At 45.3% G+C, this 17,414-nt stretch overlaps 1 long non-coding RNA gene across 2 annotated transcripts; it reads right to left on the bottom strand.

Annotated features, from left to right (window-relative positions):
* Positions 1 to 9,399: 9,399 nt before the first annotated feature.
* Positions 9,400 to 13,888, bottom strand: LOC147964659 (uncharacterized). 2 transcript variants are annotated; one of them, XR_015607838.1, is made up of 3 exons: positions 13,582 to 13,876; positions 12,040 to 13,453; positions 9,400 to 10,045 (listed from the first exon to the last, which is right to left on the bottom strand). It is a non-coding gene; the product is annotated as an uncharacterized LOC147964659 (long non-coding RNA). The 2 variants fall into 2 exon arrangements; XR_015607837.1 differs by having other exon boundaries at positions 9,400 to 13,453; positions 13,582 to 13,888.
* Positions 13,889 to 17,414: the final 3,526 nt, after the last annotated feature.

Genomic DNA, 17,414 nt, shown 5'->3' with positions numbered 1-17,414 from the left:
CGCCTGCCAATCCTGTCAAAGGTAAGGGAGTTTAGATCCCGCGTAGAGTCAAACTATGAAAAAAACTCAACATCCTGTAAAAAATGAAAATATTTTACCTCGCCAGCAGGACGCTGCGAGCTGAATCCGCGGTCTTCGGAGGCGGATGTGGGAGCCTCGGCGCCTTTGGTTAGCCCCTTCCAGACATCTTCGTACGTCGTGTCGAAGAGCCTGCTCAGAGTTCGATGCTGCGCCGGGTTGAACTCCCACAAATTGAAGTCCTGTTCTTGACACGGAAGGATCCGGCGGACGAGCATGACCTGGACTATGTTGACAAGCTTGAGCTGCTTGTTCACCAGGGACTAGATGCATTTTTGCAGTCCGGTCACCTCTTCTTCGTCGCCCCACGACAAGCCCGTCTCCTTCCAGGACGTGAGCCGCGTAGGGGGTCCGGATCGGAATTCAGGGGCTGCGATCCACTTCGGATCGCGTGGCTCGGTGATGTAAAACCACCCTGACTGCCACCCCTTCAAGGTCTCCACAAAGGAGCCCTCGAGCCATAGGACGTTGGCTATTTTGCCCGCCATGGCACCTCCGCACTCCGCCTGGTTGCCGCGCACCACCTTTGGCTTGACGTTGAAGGTCTTGAGCCAGAGGCCGAAATGGGGGCGGATGCATAGGAAAGCCTCGCACACGACAATAAACGCCGAGATATTGAGGATGAAGTTCGGGGCCAGATCGTGGAAATCTAGGCCATAGTAGAACATGAGCCCGCGGACAAATGGGTGGAGAGGAAAACCCAGTCCGCGGAGGAAGTGGGGAAGAAATATTACCCTCTCGTGGGGCCTTGGGGTGGGGAGAAGCTGCCCCTCCTCAGGAAGCCGGTGCGCGATGTCTTTGGACAGGTATCCGGCCTTCCTTAGCTTTTTGACATGGCCCTCCATGACGGAGGAGACCATCCACTTGCCTCCTGCTCCGGACATTGTTGGAGAAGGTTGAGGTAGGAAGTGCGGGCTTGGGCGCTGGAGCTCGGGTGCGCAGAAGATGGATAGGCAAAGGAGGAAGAAGGCGTAGGTAAAAAGGTGGATCCTTATCCCCTTATATGAGCGGATGCGACTATGCGTCCCCACCAGCCTAGTAAAACTCGCTTGCCTCCCAAGCGCTGTGATAAATGGCGCCGTTGGGTTACCCACGTCTGTATTGATGAGAATCCCGTAAATGGGGGACACGATCTCTGCTTTGACAAGACGTGCCAAGGAAACCGCCTCGCAAAACATGCTGAGATGGAAAAGTGAAAATGATTCGAATAAAGGCTTGGCCGTAGTGTGATGTCACGCTGCGGAATACGTCAGCAGATTAGATTTTTGTTAATATTATTCTCTCTGTGGCAATATGTGGAAACTTATTTTGCAGAGCCGGACACTACTCTTGGTGTTTACAAACTTTTATGAAGAATTTGGAGGAGGAACCCGCCTTGCAATGCCGAAGACAATCTACGCGCCGGACTCATCGTCATTGAAGCCTGGTTCGGGGGCTACTGAGGGAGTCCTGGATTAGGGGGTGTTCGGGTAGCCGGACTATACCTTCAGCCGGACTCCAGGACTATGAAGATACAAGATTGAAGACTTCGTCCCGTGTCCGGATGGGACTTTCCTTGGCGTGGAAGGCAAGCTTGGCGATGCGGATATTCAAGATCTCCTACCATTGTAACCGACTTTGTGTAACCCTAACCCTCTCCGGTGTCTATATAAACCGGAGGGTTTTAGTCCGTAGGACAACTTCATCATACAACAATCATACCATAGGCTAGCTTCTAGGGTTTAGCCTCCTTGATCTCGTGGTAGATCTACTCTTGTACTACCCATATCATCAATATTAATCAAGCAGGACGTAGGGTTTTACCTCCATCAAGAGGGCCCGAACCTGGGTAAAACATCGTGTTCCTTGCCTCCTGTTACCATCCGGCCTAGACGCACAGTTTGGGACCCCCTACCCGAGATCCGCCGGTTTTGACACCGACAGAGAGCAAGCCTCTCACTCGGGGGCTTAGCTGCAGTCCCGAACTCGCCTAAGTTTAAAAAATCCTACCGAGTGGAGAGCAAGTCTCTCACTCGGGGGCTTAGCTGCAGTCCTGAACTCGCCTAAGTTTAAAAAATCCTACCAAGTGGAGAGCAATCCTCCCACTCGGAGGCTTAGCTACAGTCCCAAACTCGCCTAAGTTTAAAAAAATCCTACCGAGTGGAGAGCAATCCTCCCACTCGGAGGCTTAGCTGCATTCCTAAACTTGCCTAAGTTTAAAAAATCCTACCGAGTGTAGAGCAAGCCTCTCACGTGGGGGCTTAGCTATAGTCACGTACTCACCTAAGTTTAAAAATCCTACTGAGTGAAGAGCAACCCTCTTGCTGGGGGGCTTAACTGCAGTCCTGTATTCGCCTAAGTTTAAAAATCCTACTAAGTGAAGAGAAACCCTCTCACTCGGGGGCTTAGTTGTAGTCACGTACTCGCCTGAGTTAACACGCTCCGTCCTGATCTGCAAGGACGACGAGGTGCAGGTCGACTGTGACTTTATCCTCAGTGTTGCGGCACAAGTACAACGTGCGCTCCATCCTGATCCGCAAGGATGACGAGGTGCAGGTCGATTGCGACCTTATCCTCAGAGCTGCGGCACAAGTACAATGTGTGCTCCATCCTGATCCGCAAGGACGACGAGGTGCAGGTCGACTGCTACCTTATCCTCAGAACTGCGGCACAAGTACAATGTGCGCTTCGTCCTGATTCGCAAGGACAACGAGGTGCAGGTCGACTACGACCTTATCCTCAGAACTGCGGCACAAGTACAATGGGCACTCCATCCTGATCCGCGAGGACGACGAGGTGCAGGTCATGGACGGCACCAGGTGCCCTTGTTCATGGTCCACTCGACTGAGCTGCATCACAGAGTTAGTAACAATTCAGACTGAAGAATCAAGTTCCATTCAGATTCAAGAGATTCAAAAACAAAAAAGTTCAGATAAATCCTACGAGGTTCTGGACCGTAGATTAAAGTACTCGAGCATCAGGCCCGAAGGATTTTTAACGGTTACAAAATCACTCGGCATACCGAGGCAAATTTAATCGCATCATAAAAAGTTTGTTCACTCCACAGGAGGAGGACTGGCAGGCTCGATGAACTCATCCAGGTCGATTCCATCTGCAATTGGAGTACCAGCAGAAATGGAAGTCTCCATGAAAGACTGGAAGACAAGTCACTTAGCGTTGGCAACCTTGATCACTGCTAACTTCTCTTCTTTGGCCTCCTTGCAATGGACGCGAACAAGAGACAGAGCTACATCAGCACCACATCAAGCAGACGATTTCTTCCATTCCTGCACTCGGCCAGGGATCTCATTGAGTCGAGTCATCAAAGACTCGAGGTCATTTTGGAGCGTCTCCTTTGGCCAAAGTGCCGTGTCGATCCGCGACACTGCAACCTTCAGTCAAGCGAGGTAGTCTGTAACACTGGTAAGGCAGGATTCCAGTCGAAGTACGTTCATGACAGTTTCATCCTTGACAGGGGAATTGATGGGGTCCAAGCTTGTCTTGATTCGCCCAGTTTCTTCCTCAAAGTTTTGACAGAATTCTACAACCACAAAGAGTTAATAAGTCGACGGCTTTATGGTGAATCAACGATAGCAAAACAGGCAGACGAGGAAAGGTACCTTCAAGCATAAGCAATAACTTCTTGGCGAGTGCCCCCAGATAAGCCTCCAGGTCATTTCTCTTACGAGAAATGTCCTCAATCTTGTCGTTCAAAGCTACTTTGTCCTTCTTCAGACGGGTCACTTCTCTATTAGCTTCGGCGAGAGCAGTCTTCAGCTTGGCGTTGTCTTCCTCTAGCGCCCTGACTGAAGCCAGCTTCTTATCAGCGAGTGTTGTTTTCTCCTGAGCCTCCTTCTGTGTTGCGGCAAGATCAAGGTCCTTCTGTACCAGAGCCTGCCTCATTTTCTCTAAAAAAATATACATATACAACAAACAAGCACTCGGTTCAGAGAGAAGAACAAGGAGATGACTTGAGAGACAACCCAAATCCTACAGTCGACAAGTTTTTACCTTCCATACCAGCTGTTTCGTCTTTGGCCTTTTGCAAGTTCTGCTTAGCCAACTCCAAGTCAAGGTTGACCTGTCTCTGCTTCTCCTCGAATTCAGCAAATTTGGAGATGAGTTCACAGGATTTCTGAAGTCAGTAAAAAGATACATCAGGGGACAAAATCAAAGATTATTCGCTTCCGAGTGAAAAAATTCTAAGACTATTGCAGAATCAAACATTCAACAGTAGTCTCGGGGACTACACCCAGTGGGTGCACTTAGCGTGCCCCCACTGGTCCAGGTTCCACTCAACACGGTCCGTCCAGACCGAGTGGAAAGAAAAAAAAGAAAGCGGCAACAGCTATTCTGAGACCACAACCGACTGCCCGCAGTCGAGCGAGGTCTCGAGGACTACAACCAGTGGGTGCACTCAGCATGCCCCCACTAGTTCAGGTTCCACTCGACATGGTCCGCCCAGACCGAGTGGAAGAACTAAAGAACAAGATATTTTTATCAAGACCCCCGCCGAATCACACATTCGATGGCGGTCTCAGGGACTACACCCAGTGGGTGCACTCTGCGTGCCCCCACTAGTCCAAAGTTACAATCGACACAACCTAGTCGACTTAACTAGAAAAACTACTCGGCATAACTTGAAACACCCAGTAGGTGTACAGATGCGAAGTACAGAGTGACAAATGGATGCACAATGAAAAGTTTTCAGGTAGCATATCCTAACAGAACAAGCGTCAAGCTAGGAGATCAGTCGGAAACCAACTAACCTGGACATTAGCTTGGAGGGCCGCACTGGCATCATAGGCAGCTTGGCTGGTCTCGTGCACTATCTTCATCCGCTCCATCATCAGGCCTGCTTGGCGTATAGCTTCCGTAGGAGTGCTTGCCTGGTCCTCCGGAACATGATGGGTGACGAGCAGCGGAGATGGTGGTTCAGTCGCGGCAACTTGAGGATCCGAGGCGTGGTGTTGGACAGATGAAACAGGGACTTGTGCAGTCGACGATGAAGGACATTCACTTGACACTGGAACAACAAAAGTAACAGAAGCTCGATTCAGGTCTCTGGACTGCTGAATCACTGGTTCCGTCGCCGGCGTCGACTGGGACGTCTAGCTAGCCGGTGCCTTCCTGCTCGAAGTCCTGCCCCTCCTTCCCATGGGTCTCTGTGGCACATCTTCATCGTCATCTGGAAGTTCAATAACATTGGGTGGAGCTGCAAAGCAATCAATTGCAAGAGTTCAGTCGACCGTCAAAATGGCTGATAAAGTAAAGACAAGATGACAAGAGTTATATCCGCGTTGGAGGTGACTGCGTCTTCCATCTCCTCGTCATCATCATCCTGGTAAATAGAAGTTCGAGAGGCAGCACTGCAAATTTCAGAATTCACTCGGTTAAAATGGGAAAGTGAATTGACCAAAGATCGAGTCATGCAAAAACTAAGAGGTCGCGCACAATAATTACCCAAAAGCGATGGGGACGGCCACTTTAATCTTGGGCAGGGCCTTCCGGGGCTTTGATGGCGCGACTTTGGGCTGCTTTGGAGCTTTCTCAGTCGGCACAGGAGAAGTTGTTCGAGTGTGCTTTGAGGTCTGTCCTGTCGGTGGAGTCGCTTTGCCACCAACACTTGCTGGGTCCTGCCTCTGCTTGGAGCGTCTTTCCGTGCGAGGTGGAGAGTCGACCTCCTCACCACTGCTCGAGTCTTCACTTTCCTTGTCTCCTCCGTCAGAATGCCAGTCGCCGCTGTCACCTCCGCTCGCCTCTCCCTCCTACTCATGCTCTCCCTTGGGCATCGAATACATCTCAGTGTAGATCTACAAGGCGCAGAGTCAAGTGGATATCAATCGGTTTCAAGAACAAATACATGTCAGAACAAAAGACACTCGGAAGAAAGGAATCAGACCTTGTCGGGTTTTGTTGGTGTTGTCGAGTGGAGGAATCCTCCTAGACCCCCTGGGGTTGTCTTTGTTGCCAGTAATACCTTTCACCCACTGTGCCACCGTCTTCTCGTCAACTTCCTCCAGGTGGATCCGAGTGCTATCTTCAATACCCGAGTACATCCACATTGGATGATCACGAGCTTGGAGTGGCTAGATGCATCGACTAAGAAACACTTCTAACAAGTCCATGCCAGTCACACCGTCGCGGACAAGTTGGACTACTCGCTCAACCAACATATTCACCTCAACTTTCTCAGCTGGAGTCACTCTCAAGGGAGAAGGTTTCTCAACTCGTCCTATGGAAAACGGGGGAAGGCCAGTCGACTGACCCGGGGTCGGTTGGTCCTTACAATAGAACCCGGTCGACTGCCACCCTCAGACTGACTCGGGAAGAATCATAGTAGGGAAAGTGCTTTTATTCCTCATTTGGATCCCTAGACCTCCACACATCTGGATCATGTGTGTCCTCTCATCACTCGGATTGGCCTTTTTTACAAACTGAGAACGACAAGTGAAAATGTGTTTGAAGAGACCCCAGTGCGGTCGAAAGCCCGGAAAGTTCTCACACATGGAGACGTATGCAGCAAGGTATGTGATGGTGTTGGGACAAAAGTGATGAAGTTGGGCTCCAAAAAAGTTCAGAAAACCCCGGAAGAAAGGATGGGGAGGCAAAGAGAAACCGCGGTCGACGTGGGTCGTAAGAAGGACACACTCACCCTCTTGCGGTCGCGGCTCGGCCTCGTCCTCCGGAAGCCGCCAAGAATCATGGGGAATCAGTCCCCCCTCAGCCAGATCTTCCATATCTTCTCGCTCGATCGTCAACCGGATCCAGTCCCCCTGGATCCAGCCGGGCGGCAGGCCAGTTCTCGACGACAACCCTCCCCGGCTTGTCTTCTTCCCCTTCGCCTTCGCTGTCGCCTTCTACGCGCGCTCCAGAGCCGCCGCCTTGTCCTTCCCCATTACGGCGGTTGAGCTCGGGCTGGGCGGCGACGCCGAGGGCAGAGGCGGATGCAGTGGTGAAGCAGAGGAAGAAGGGGGAAAATGGGGTGCACTATGCAAAGACACCGGCCCGGACGCCTTATATGGCTGTTTTCCCCAAGTGACTGACTTGTGGACCCAGGCAATCCTGTCAAATCCCGCAACAGTCTCGCGCTCGATACGTGGCGGAAAAGGTGGCGGGGGAATCGAGGCACCCCTGCCTAATCCGCCCCGCTTACTGTGGCTCTCTCCGTCCCACGCGCTTCCCCAAATTTCGAATCCCACGAGACCCGGGAATGGCAACGCAGTCGACCACACCGAAGATTTTATGCCATATCAGCATTCGAAGCTTATCAGCTAAAGTTCACTCGACAATCTTTGAATGGCTCAAGGCGACTGGAAATGAAGTCAGATTTTTTACATGGTTCACCAATCCAAGTAAAATGCTTCTGAAGCATGAACATTGAGTGGGAACCATCTTCAACTCCATCTCCACTCGGACCCAGAACCATTCGGGGGCTAATGACGATGACATGCATGTACCTAGGGTAGGGCAATAGACCTGATCTAAGCACCCTTCCCAAGGACACTGCCCTACAGTCGAAGACATTCAAAGGACAGTAAAATCTACCGACTAAAATCACCTCAGGATACAACTCACTCGACCATGAGTTCCACTCAGACAACCCAATTCTATTCGACCAGGATATAATCATTCGACCACATCAGAAACCACTCGGAGTACAGAATATCTAAGGTCACTCTGGATGGCAACGGTCAGGCATTCACTCTGTAGTCTTAAGGATCATTTATATCGCTTTAATGCTGACGTTACCAGTAACGTCTCCTCTTTATGTACATTGAACTCTATGTAACGAGGGATGGCTGGGGTCCTGGCACACTCTATATAAGCCACCCCCTCCTTTGGGACAAGGGTTCACACCCCTTGTAACTTCACGCATAATCCAATTGACTAGCCTCCGGGCACCGAGACGTAGGGCTGTTACTTCCTTTGAGAAGGGCCTGAACTCGTAAATCTTGCGTGCACAACTTCACCGTAGCTAGGATCTTGCCTCCTCATACCTACCCCCCATTCTACTGTCAGACTTAGAACCACGACACTCACCTCGAGGCCCATCTTAGCGTGAAACCAACGCCAAAGAATCCTATAAATAGAGAAACCATCAGGGGTTAACCTAGATCAGAAGTTCCGCCACCGCAAGGCTCTATAGCCACCGAAAACCAATCTAGACCCCGTTCCGGCACTCTGCTAGAGGGAGGAATCATCACCAGTGGCCATCTTCATCATCCCGGCGGCCACCACGATGAGGAGGGAGTAGTCCACCCTCGGGGCTGAGGGTTTGTACCAATAGCTATGTGTTTAATCTCTCCCTCTCTCGTGTTGTTGAGATGTCACGATCTTGATGTATCACAGGCTTTGTTAATATAGTCTGATCATATGGTGTTTTCCCCTCCCTATCTTGTTGTGATGAATTGAGTTTTTCCCCTTAAGATCTTCTTGTTATCAGATTGAATACTTTTATGGATTTGAGAACACTTGATATATGTCTTGCAATTGAATACTCGTGGTGACAATGGGGTATCGTATTGATTCACTTGATATATGTTTTGGCACTCAACTCGCGGATTCCCGAGGTGATGATGACCCACAAGTATAGGGGATCAATTGTAGCTCTTTTCGATAAGTAAGAGTGTCGAACCCAACGAGAAGTAGAAGGAAATAACAAGTAGTTTTCAGTAAGGTGATGTCTGCAAGTGCTGAAATAGTAAGTAGTTGAATAGTTTGATAGCAAGATAATTTGTAACGAGTAAGTAACGATAATTGTAACAAGTATGCAGCAAGGTAGCACAATCCTTTTGAGGCAAAGGACAGGCCAAAATGGTTTCTTATGATAAGCAAAGCGTTCTTGAGGGTACACAGGAATTTCATGTAGTCACTTTCATCATGTTGGTTTGATTTGTGTTCGCTACTTTGATAATTTGATATGTGGATGGACCGGTGCTTAGGTGTTGTTCTTACTTGAACAAACCTCCTACTTATGATTAACCCTCCCGCAAGCATCCGCAACTACGAGAAAAGTATTAAGAATAAATTCTAACCATAGCATTAAACTCTAGGATCCAATCGGTCCCTTACGGAATAGTGCATAAACTGGATTTTAAGTTTCTGTCACTCTCGCAACCCACCATCTCTTTACTACTCCACAATGCATTCCCTTAGATCCAAATATGGTGAAGTGTCATGTAGTCGACGTTCACATGACAACACTAAGGGAATAACAACATACATACTATCAAAATATCAAACACATATCAAATGCACATGATTACTTGCAACATGATTTCTCCCGTGACCTCAAGAACAAAGGTAACTACTCACAAATAATAATCGTGCTCAAGATCAGAGGGGTATTAATATGCATAATGGATCTGAACATATAATCTTCCACCAAATAAACCATATAGTAATCTACTACAAGATATAATCAATACTACTAGTCATCCCCTAGCAACAATCTGTAGTTCTAATAACAAAATTGAATACAAGAGATGAACTAGGGTTTGAGATGAGATAGTGCTGGTGAAGATGTTGATGGAGATTGCCCTCCCCAAGATGGGAGAGTTGTTGGTGATGATGACAACGATGATTTCCCCCTTCGGAAGGAAAGTTCCCCCGACAAAATCGCTCCGCCGGAGGGCAAAAGTGCTCCTGCCTAAGTTCCGTCTCGAGGCGACAACGCTTCATCCCGAAAGTCCTCCCCTTATTTTTTCTAGATCAAAATGACTTATATACCAGAAGATGGACACCGAAGGTGGGCCGAGGAGGCCACAACCCACCAAGGCGCGCCTGGAGGGCTTGGCGCGTCTAGGTGGGTTGTGCCCAACTGGTGGCCCCCTCTGGTGTTTATTGGCTCCAATATTTCTTATATATTTCATAAAAAATCTCCATCAAGTTTCAGCTCATTTGAAGTTGTGCAGAATAGGTGGCCTGGCGTAGCTTTTTCAGGTCCAAATTTCCAGCTGCTGGAATTCTCCTTCTTGGTGTGTTCCTTGCAAATTATGAGAGAAAAAGCATCTATCTATTATATATTTAAAACAGAAGACAAATAAACTACCACGTTTATCCACATATGTTAATATTATTTGCACCGTTAGATTTGAATAATAATGGCTCAAATTATAAGATTTTACGTAACATGCTAACATGTATTTACTAACTTATTGGACTAGCACGTTGTCACGTCTATGCATATGCATATATGATACATGTATACGGAAAGACTCAATCATCCAGGCAGGAATCGCGCAGACAACACGTCAAGGAAAAAAGAATAGTTCGGACAGCCTAGGAAACCTCTCTAATTCCAAACTGTCCAGCTGTAATCACTTAACAGAAGATACATAACCGATGCTCAAAAAAAAAGATACATAGCCACACGTTGATCTAATTCCATATCAGGCATATCAATGCCAAAAAAATTCCGATTCAAAAAAAAATGCCAAAAAAACAAGGATAACTACAGCCGGAATCTATAGAACTCCACACGGAGACTTGATAGAAGGTAATTCCACATGAAGTCTTCATAAAGAGAAACTCCACATGGATCGGCCAAGGCAACAAATCAGAAAGGCACCCACCCGGAACCCAAATAGTCAAATCCAACCAATTCTGGACAAATTGATGTGTGTAAATCTGCTACCCGATCAGAGCACCACCGAGAAAACTGAAGTCTTCCAGAATCTGCTACCCAGCTAGAGCACCACCAACAAAATCAAAGACTACAGAACAACTCTACTATCCGACTAGAGCACCACCAACAAAATCAAAGATTGTCGGCTCTGTGATGCTAGAAAAATATTAAAAAAAGACCAAAAATCCGATGTGACTGCATCTCAATGCAAGATGAAGTCAGCAAAGGTCTTTTGAGCTACCTCTCACCTGAATCAGGTTCATAAATAATATGAATTAATTAATTTATTTATCAGAATAAAAGCTGCATAGATAGATGACTAGCAATTTCAGAATCCTTTCACAGCCAAAAAAACTATGCTGTTGAAGAAGCTTATTGCTTAAGAACAACAGGACAAACTATAACATTCAAGTGAATGTATAGAGAATGTGGGATTACCTCAATCATACAACAGATCAACAATTTAAAACAAGCAAATGCTAATTATATTTTGTTTTCATTGACATGGCAAAACAGTTCGTGTTACTATGAACATTAAAAGTATCATGCTATCATCTGGAGGAATTTGATACACTTATATTGGTGAAAGAAAATGATAATTATATTTATGCATATAATACTTTGTAAAAGGTCAAAGTAATTCATGTGCACACCTAAGTAATTCAATCTACTAAGAAATAATCATTCATGTACAGACATATTTCAGTATGGGCCCGTACAAAGCTAAGTCCCCTATACAAATTAGGAAAACGTGGGCATGTCCTTTTGAGAAAAAGAGATACACCTAAGTAATTCAATCTACTAGGAGTACAAAATCAGATCATCCACACACTTTAAAAATAATGGGCAGGTCCTTCGAGAAAAACAAAAGGCCCGCCAAAATCATTCATTTTACTGGGAAATATACTAAAAAGTCTAGCCGCCAAACACATCCCATGTGTACATCGGTACATGCATGCACTTGCATCTAATTCTAACGGATAGACATCTGGACTTAACGGCCATAAAAATAGACATTGGTATGAGCCACAGTACAAAAAAACAAGCGCCAACCTATCTAAACGCCAGATATATTTGAGCCTCTACAAACTATAAAGTCAAAATAAATCATTTATGGTAAAATGTATATATCGATTGATCAAGATATCGAGTCATGCAAGATAAATATAAATATCTTCTATTATTTATCCAAATGAATCGTGACTCATGTTTATTCACCAATATTACATAACAATTTTACTTGACTAACTCCATATATGCAGGAGAAGAAAGTTTACCAAAATTGATCGAGATGGATAGCAATAAACAAGGAGCGTAGAAATATTTTACAGAAGGATAACATTACAACTTACTGGAATGAGGCACAAAAACCAGACACATCAGGTGATGGATCAAACTTCTTCTAAGATATGATATCACCACTTCTTGAGGAAAACGACACTCTCAGACCTGCAGTGCTTTTCTGACAATTGAGTCATATCAGTTATAATGGAATCATATCTGAATTATTTGTCTGTCAACTTCTTCGGGATGATAACTTTAATTTTTTGGGTGATTATTTTAGGATTTTGTTTTTCACAACAATAGGTATAATAATCTATTACACGAAAATATTCAAATGAGCAAATTCCGATTGACACAAACTAACTACGTACAAAGGGAAGTGGAAGGTGTTACTGCGAAAATTGTGGTACATATTTACACCTGGTAAGCATATTCTGCTAATTTGAATGAGAACTTTCATATTATATTTACTCTGCACTAATAACAGTGGTATGTAAAAAATGCTAAGCTTATTGGATGGCAAGATCTGATTAGCACCAAGCAAACCATTTATGTTTACTGAGGTAGAGAAATAATGCTTGACATCGATCAGTATAAGGGGGGCAGTTATTAGATAAGGGTCAAAAGTTAGCACTATGAGAAGCATGTCAAATTGTAATTATTCGAAATACATTCATACATGCACTTTTGTGAGTTTAATGTTCTTGGAAATAACCCTTTTATTCTACAGCCTTTTCGATTGAAGAGAATGATGAGAAAAGCTTCAGTATTAGAGGCATCTCCTACAACACATGTGAATTTGTCGAAAAACAACACATGTGAAAAATATAAAATCTATTGCATGTCAATTAACATATATGGGCCAAATTCAGTTAATACATGCAAGCATTCTTCCTTTTTTGTCTTAAATAGAGCTACTGTTAATATAAATTGCTAATATATGGTAACAACAAATAGAAAGAATGCACCTTTTATCCAACAAATATTGAACACTTTTTGCTATAGGAAACTTCATATAATTTGTACAGGTGTGTTGAAGAGACAATAATCAAAGTTGGGCAGAATGTCAACTAAAAATAATATAGGTTCAATTCCCTAAAATAATGCAAGGCACATCGATGGCAAGTCACATAACTATAAATTATATCCTAGAACACTACGAAGAACATGGCCGTCGAACCCGACAACACAGCTCTCAGCCAGTGCCACAAATAGGAGAGCAACGCCACTCAGGGAAACGAATCTCTCATTTTCTCCAGTGGCCTCTGCGGCGAGGACGAGACTTGCCCGGTCCCACCCCCTTAAAATCAGGGGATGATTAGATTAGAAAGAAAAAAAAAAGACAGCCGTTGGATGAGGTGGGAGAATGGATGGGAGCACGGGAAGGAAGCAGGCAAGCCCGATCCCTGCGGCGACTGCTTTGCCTCGCAGCCTTGCTGCTTTGGGGCACAAAATCCTTCTCTCCAACAGAAAATTTCTACACTGGAAAAGACAGAGAAAGGTCAGGAGACCATAAGCATAAAATCTTCATAAAGAATCCATGCCATTGCTGGAGGTTAGTAGACCAAGATCTGGGAAGGAAGGAGAAGGAGAGGAAGAGGATTGATTACCTGGAGGAGTGCCACCACTCAGGTTCAAGTGGACCCAAATCCATGTCCATCAAATCGACGACGGCAGCGAGCAGCAGGCACGTGTGGTCGAGCTAGACGACGTGCCGCCGCCGGGAGCTTGCAGGCTGCAGCCACCGCACTCTACACCAAATCCCACTTCCCCCCATCCTCTTTTCTTGGCAGGATCTAGCAACGAACTGTGGATGAATCCTTAGATTAGGTAAGGAACAGAGAGAAAGGATTGGGAGAAGAATGAGAATGGGGAAAGGGACGAATCTCTACTACTTCTAATGGAGCAGTTAGTTGGTAGTCACGTTTTTAGGGTTTTTTCGTCTTATTTTTCATGGTTTTTTGGTACCTCCTCCCACCTTCGCTAGTTTTTTCGTAGATTTTTTCGTCACCTCCTCCACTTTGTCGGTTTATTTTTGCGTCACCCTCTCACACAACAAAAAAAAATCTGAACAGATCAGAACTTCTCATACTGACGCAAGTTATTTAGTAATGTAAAATCAATCGCGAACAATCTCTAAAGATCAAATCTAAATTAATTAACCTTACTTTAAATCACTCAATCACATTAATTAAAAAACAAATATTTTATTTTTAGAAAAATCGCTCAATCGCATTAACCTTATCTTAACTCACGGATGGTAATCAATCTCCAAATAAAGAAAACAATACATCGAGGGAACAGTAAATAAACTCCCTTTCTTATGACATGTATATGATCTTCCCTTCCCTTTCCGTTGTCAATCGTTCTTGATTCTCGAGGCCGATGCTTGGGCTCCGTCACTGGGTCGCTTCGGTGCCGGAGGACGAGGACGGCGAGGCCAGGTGCCACGGCACTGCGTTGGCCGCAGCCGGTGAAGGGGGCGAAGAAGGGCGGTTTCCTTGTCCCTGGCCGTGGCCCTGGGAGTTGGTGCGGTGGAAGCGGCACTTGAAGGACCCGGCGTGGATGGCCGACGCGCAGACGCACTTGGAAGCGGGCCCGTGGCCCGCGCCGGATGGCGCCGACGCCGACTCGGGCCACCTCCTTCGCGTATTCTTGAAGTTGTGGCTGGCCATTTACATGAAATTAATTCCGTCAGTTGTGGTGGCAAATATAATACACATAATCCATATTGTTATGCACTAACGTGTGTGTGTGAAATAGATGATTATGGTCTCGTATCCAATAAGATGGATATGTCTGTGTGTGTTAGAGAAAGAGAGGGAGAGGGGGAGAGAGAGTGAGGAAGAGGGAGGGAGAGTGTGTGTGTGAGGATTTGATGGTAAAAAAGATCGACAATGTCACTTGGTACGTATGAGAATATTAATATTAAACTCTTAAAGTTAATATGGCCCCGTTGCAACACACGGACGTTCTTTTAGTGATAATAGTACAGCCGTGTGCAACAAGATTTGTTTAACAAGATGCAAAATAGATTAAAGAAATGTGTGTCGCTTCCTACCGCTTCCCCCAATTCTATTTGTCAACTGCTACTTTCTGGCGATTGCATCGCCCGCTGGAAACACTTCTAGCATTGGGTTTTTTCCTGGGTGGGATGGTAAACATATGTAAGAATTTTACTATTTCATTTATTCAATCCTATACTAGGTTTTCATTTTTAACGTAATTGGGTGTTAGCTACTAACTTTGTATTAAACGCAAAACGTCTTTATATATTTAGGGACGAAAGTAGCACCTAATATATTTTTTAGAAAATTAAATCTAAGATTGTTCATTAAAAACGTACATAATCCAGTATTCCATGATGGATTAGGACCATATTGTAAAAGTAGATAAATAGAAAATTGTTGAGCATTCATTGTAAAAAATGCTTAGAGAACAAACATAATACTGGAGTAATTTTAGCAAGTCTCAGTCAAGTGACATCACATGTAAGAAAGAAAAATTTTAAAAAAAAACTAGAACACATTTCAATGTAAAATCATATGAATATAGCATCAACTGAGACATAATGAAGTCTCAGTCGACTGAGATTTAGCAATAGAAAAAATAGCAAAAACATTTTATTTATTGAAAAACAACTCTAGCCACACAATTGCGCGGGTGGACCCGCTAGTTAGAATTACTCCAAAAAGCATTATTATGGATAAAAACATTATAAATAACAATAAGAAAACATGATGTAAAATGGACGTATCAACTCCCCCAAGCTTAGACCTCGCTTGTTCTCAAGCGAAAACCGAAATCGAAAAACATGTCCACATACTCTGAGAGAGAGGTGTCGATAGAAACAAAATACGGACATAGAAGCATCATGTTGATTATTGTAATAGCAATAAAATTAAATAAAGGACTTCTATCATAAAACTTGCATCATATACTTCCTATGAATAAGTAACAGTTCATCACATAATCGAAGTGTAAAGCAAAAACTTTATTAGAAACCAACAAACTATGTTCTCAGTCAACTTTGCAAGTGCAATTCATCATCTTTATAGGAAGAGTCACGTGTCAGAGCTTTTAAAGCATGTCCACATACTCAACCATCATTTCGTCTTCTATGATTGCTAACACTCACCTTGTACCCATGAGCAAAACGTTTCAACCGGACACATAGAAAGACATGGGCTTATAGTTTCGCCTCCCAACATGCTCACCTCAAGGGTGATGTCAACAATAATAACTTATGCTATCTATATTCAACTGGACATATGTGCCTAGATCTTTCTGTTGGGGAACACAGTATTTCAAAAAAAATCCTACGATCACAGAAGATCTATCTAGGAGATGCATAGCAACGAGAGGGGATAGTGTGTCTATGTACCCTCGTAGACCGAAAGCGAAAGCGTTTATCAACGCCGTTGATGTAGTCGTACACCTTCACGATCCATCCCGATCAAGTACCGAACGTACGGCACCTCCACGTTCAGCACACGTTCAGCTCGATGACGTCCTCGCCTTCTTGATCAAGCAAGAGGGGTGAAGTAGTAGATGAGTTTCGGCAACAAGACGGCGTGATGACGGTGTTGGTGAAGAACAATCTCCGCAGGGCTTTGCCTAAGCACTACGAAAACTATGACGGAGGATAAACTAGAGGGCACGGGATTACCGGCACACGACTTGGTGTTTCTTGATGTGTCTTGGGTGCTAGCCCTACCCCTCTATTTATATGTTGAGCCTTGGGTTCGAAACTTGGAGTAAAAGCCTACACAAAGTCGGTTTCACTCGAAAGGCAAGAGTCCTTCTCGGACTCCAGGACCAGACGCCAGGGTTCCCGGTGTCGGTGTCAAAACCGGCGGATCTCGGGTAGGAGGTCCCGAACTGTGTGTCTAGAATCGATGGTAACAGGAGACGGGGGACACAATGTTTACCCCAGGTTCGGGCCCTCTCTATGGAGGTAATACCCTACTTCCTGCTTGATTGATCTTGATGAATATGAGTATTACAAGAGTTGATCTACCACGAGATCGTAATGGCTAAACCCTAAAAGTCCAGCCTGGCTATGGTTATCAGGATCTATCTACGGGCCTAGCCCTCCGGTTTATATAGACACATGAGGGATCTAGGGTTTACACAAGGTTGGTTACAGAGAAAGGAATATTCATATTTGGTCGCTAAGCTTGCCTTCCACACCAAGGAGAGTCCCATCCAGACACGGGTAGAGTCTTCGGTCTTCGTATCTTCACGGCCCATCAGTCCGGCCCATATCCAATAGGTCGAACGCCCAAGGACCCCTTAGTCCAGGACTCCCTCAGTAGCCCCCGAACCAGACTTCAATGACGAGGTGTTCGGCATGCAGATAGTCTTCGGCATTGCAAGGCGGTTCCTCCTTCCATGACTTTGAAGTAATGTATTCGGCTCCCCATTTAATGCCGCACCCCTT

The sequence above is a fragment of the Triticum urartu genome, chromosome 6A (assembly GCF_056163025.1).
Source record: "Triticum urartu cultivar PI428250 chromosome 6A, HENAU_Tu73, whole genome shotgun sequence".
NCBI lineage: Eukaryota > Viridiplantae > Streptophyta > Magnoliopsida > Poales > Poaceae > Triticum > Triticum urartu.
Note: the sequence above shows the minus strand (reverse complement) of the source record. Positions and strands in the feature narration are given on the sequence as shown.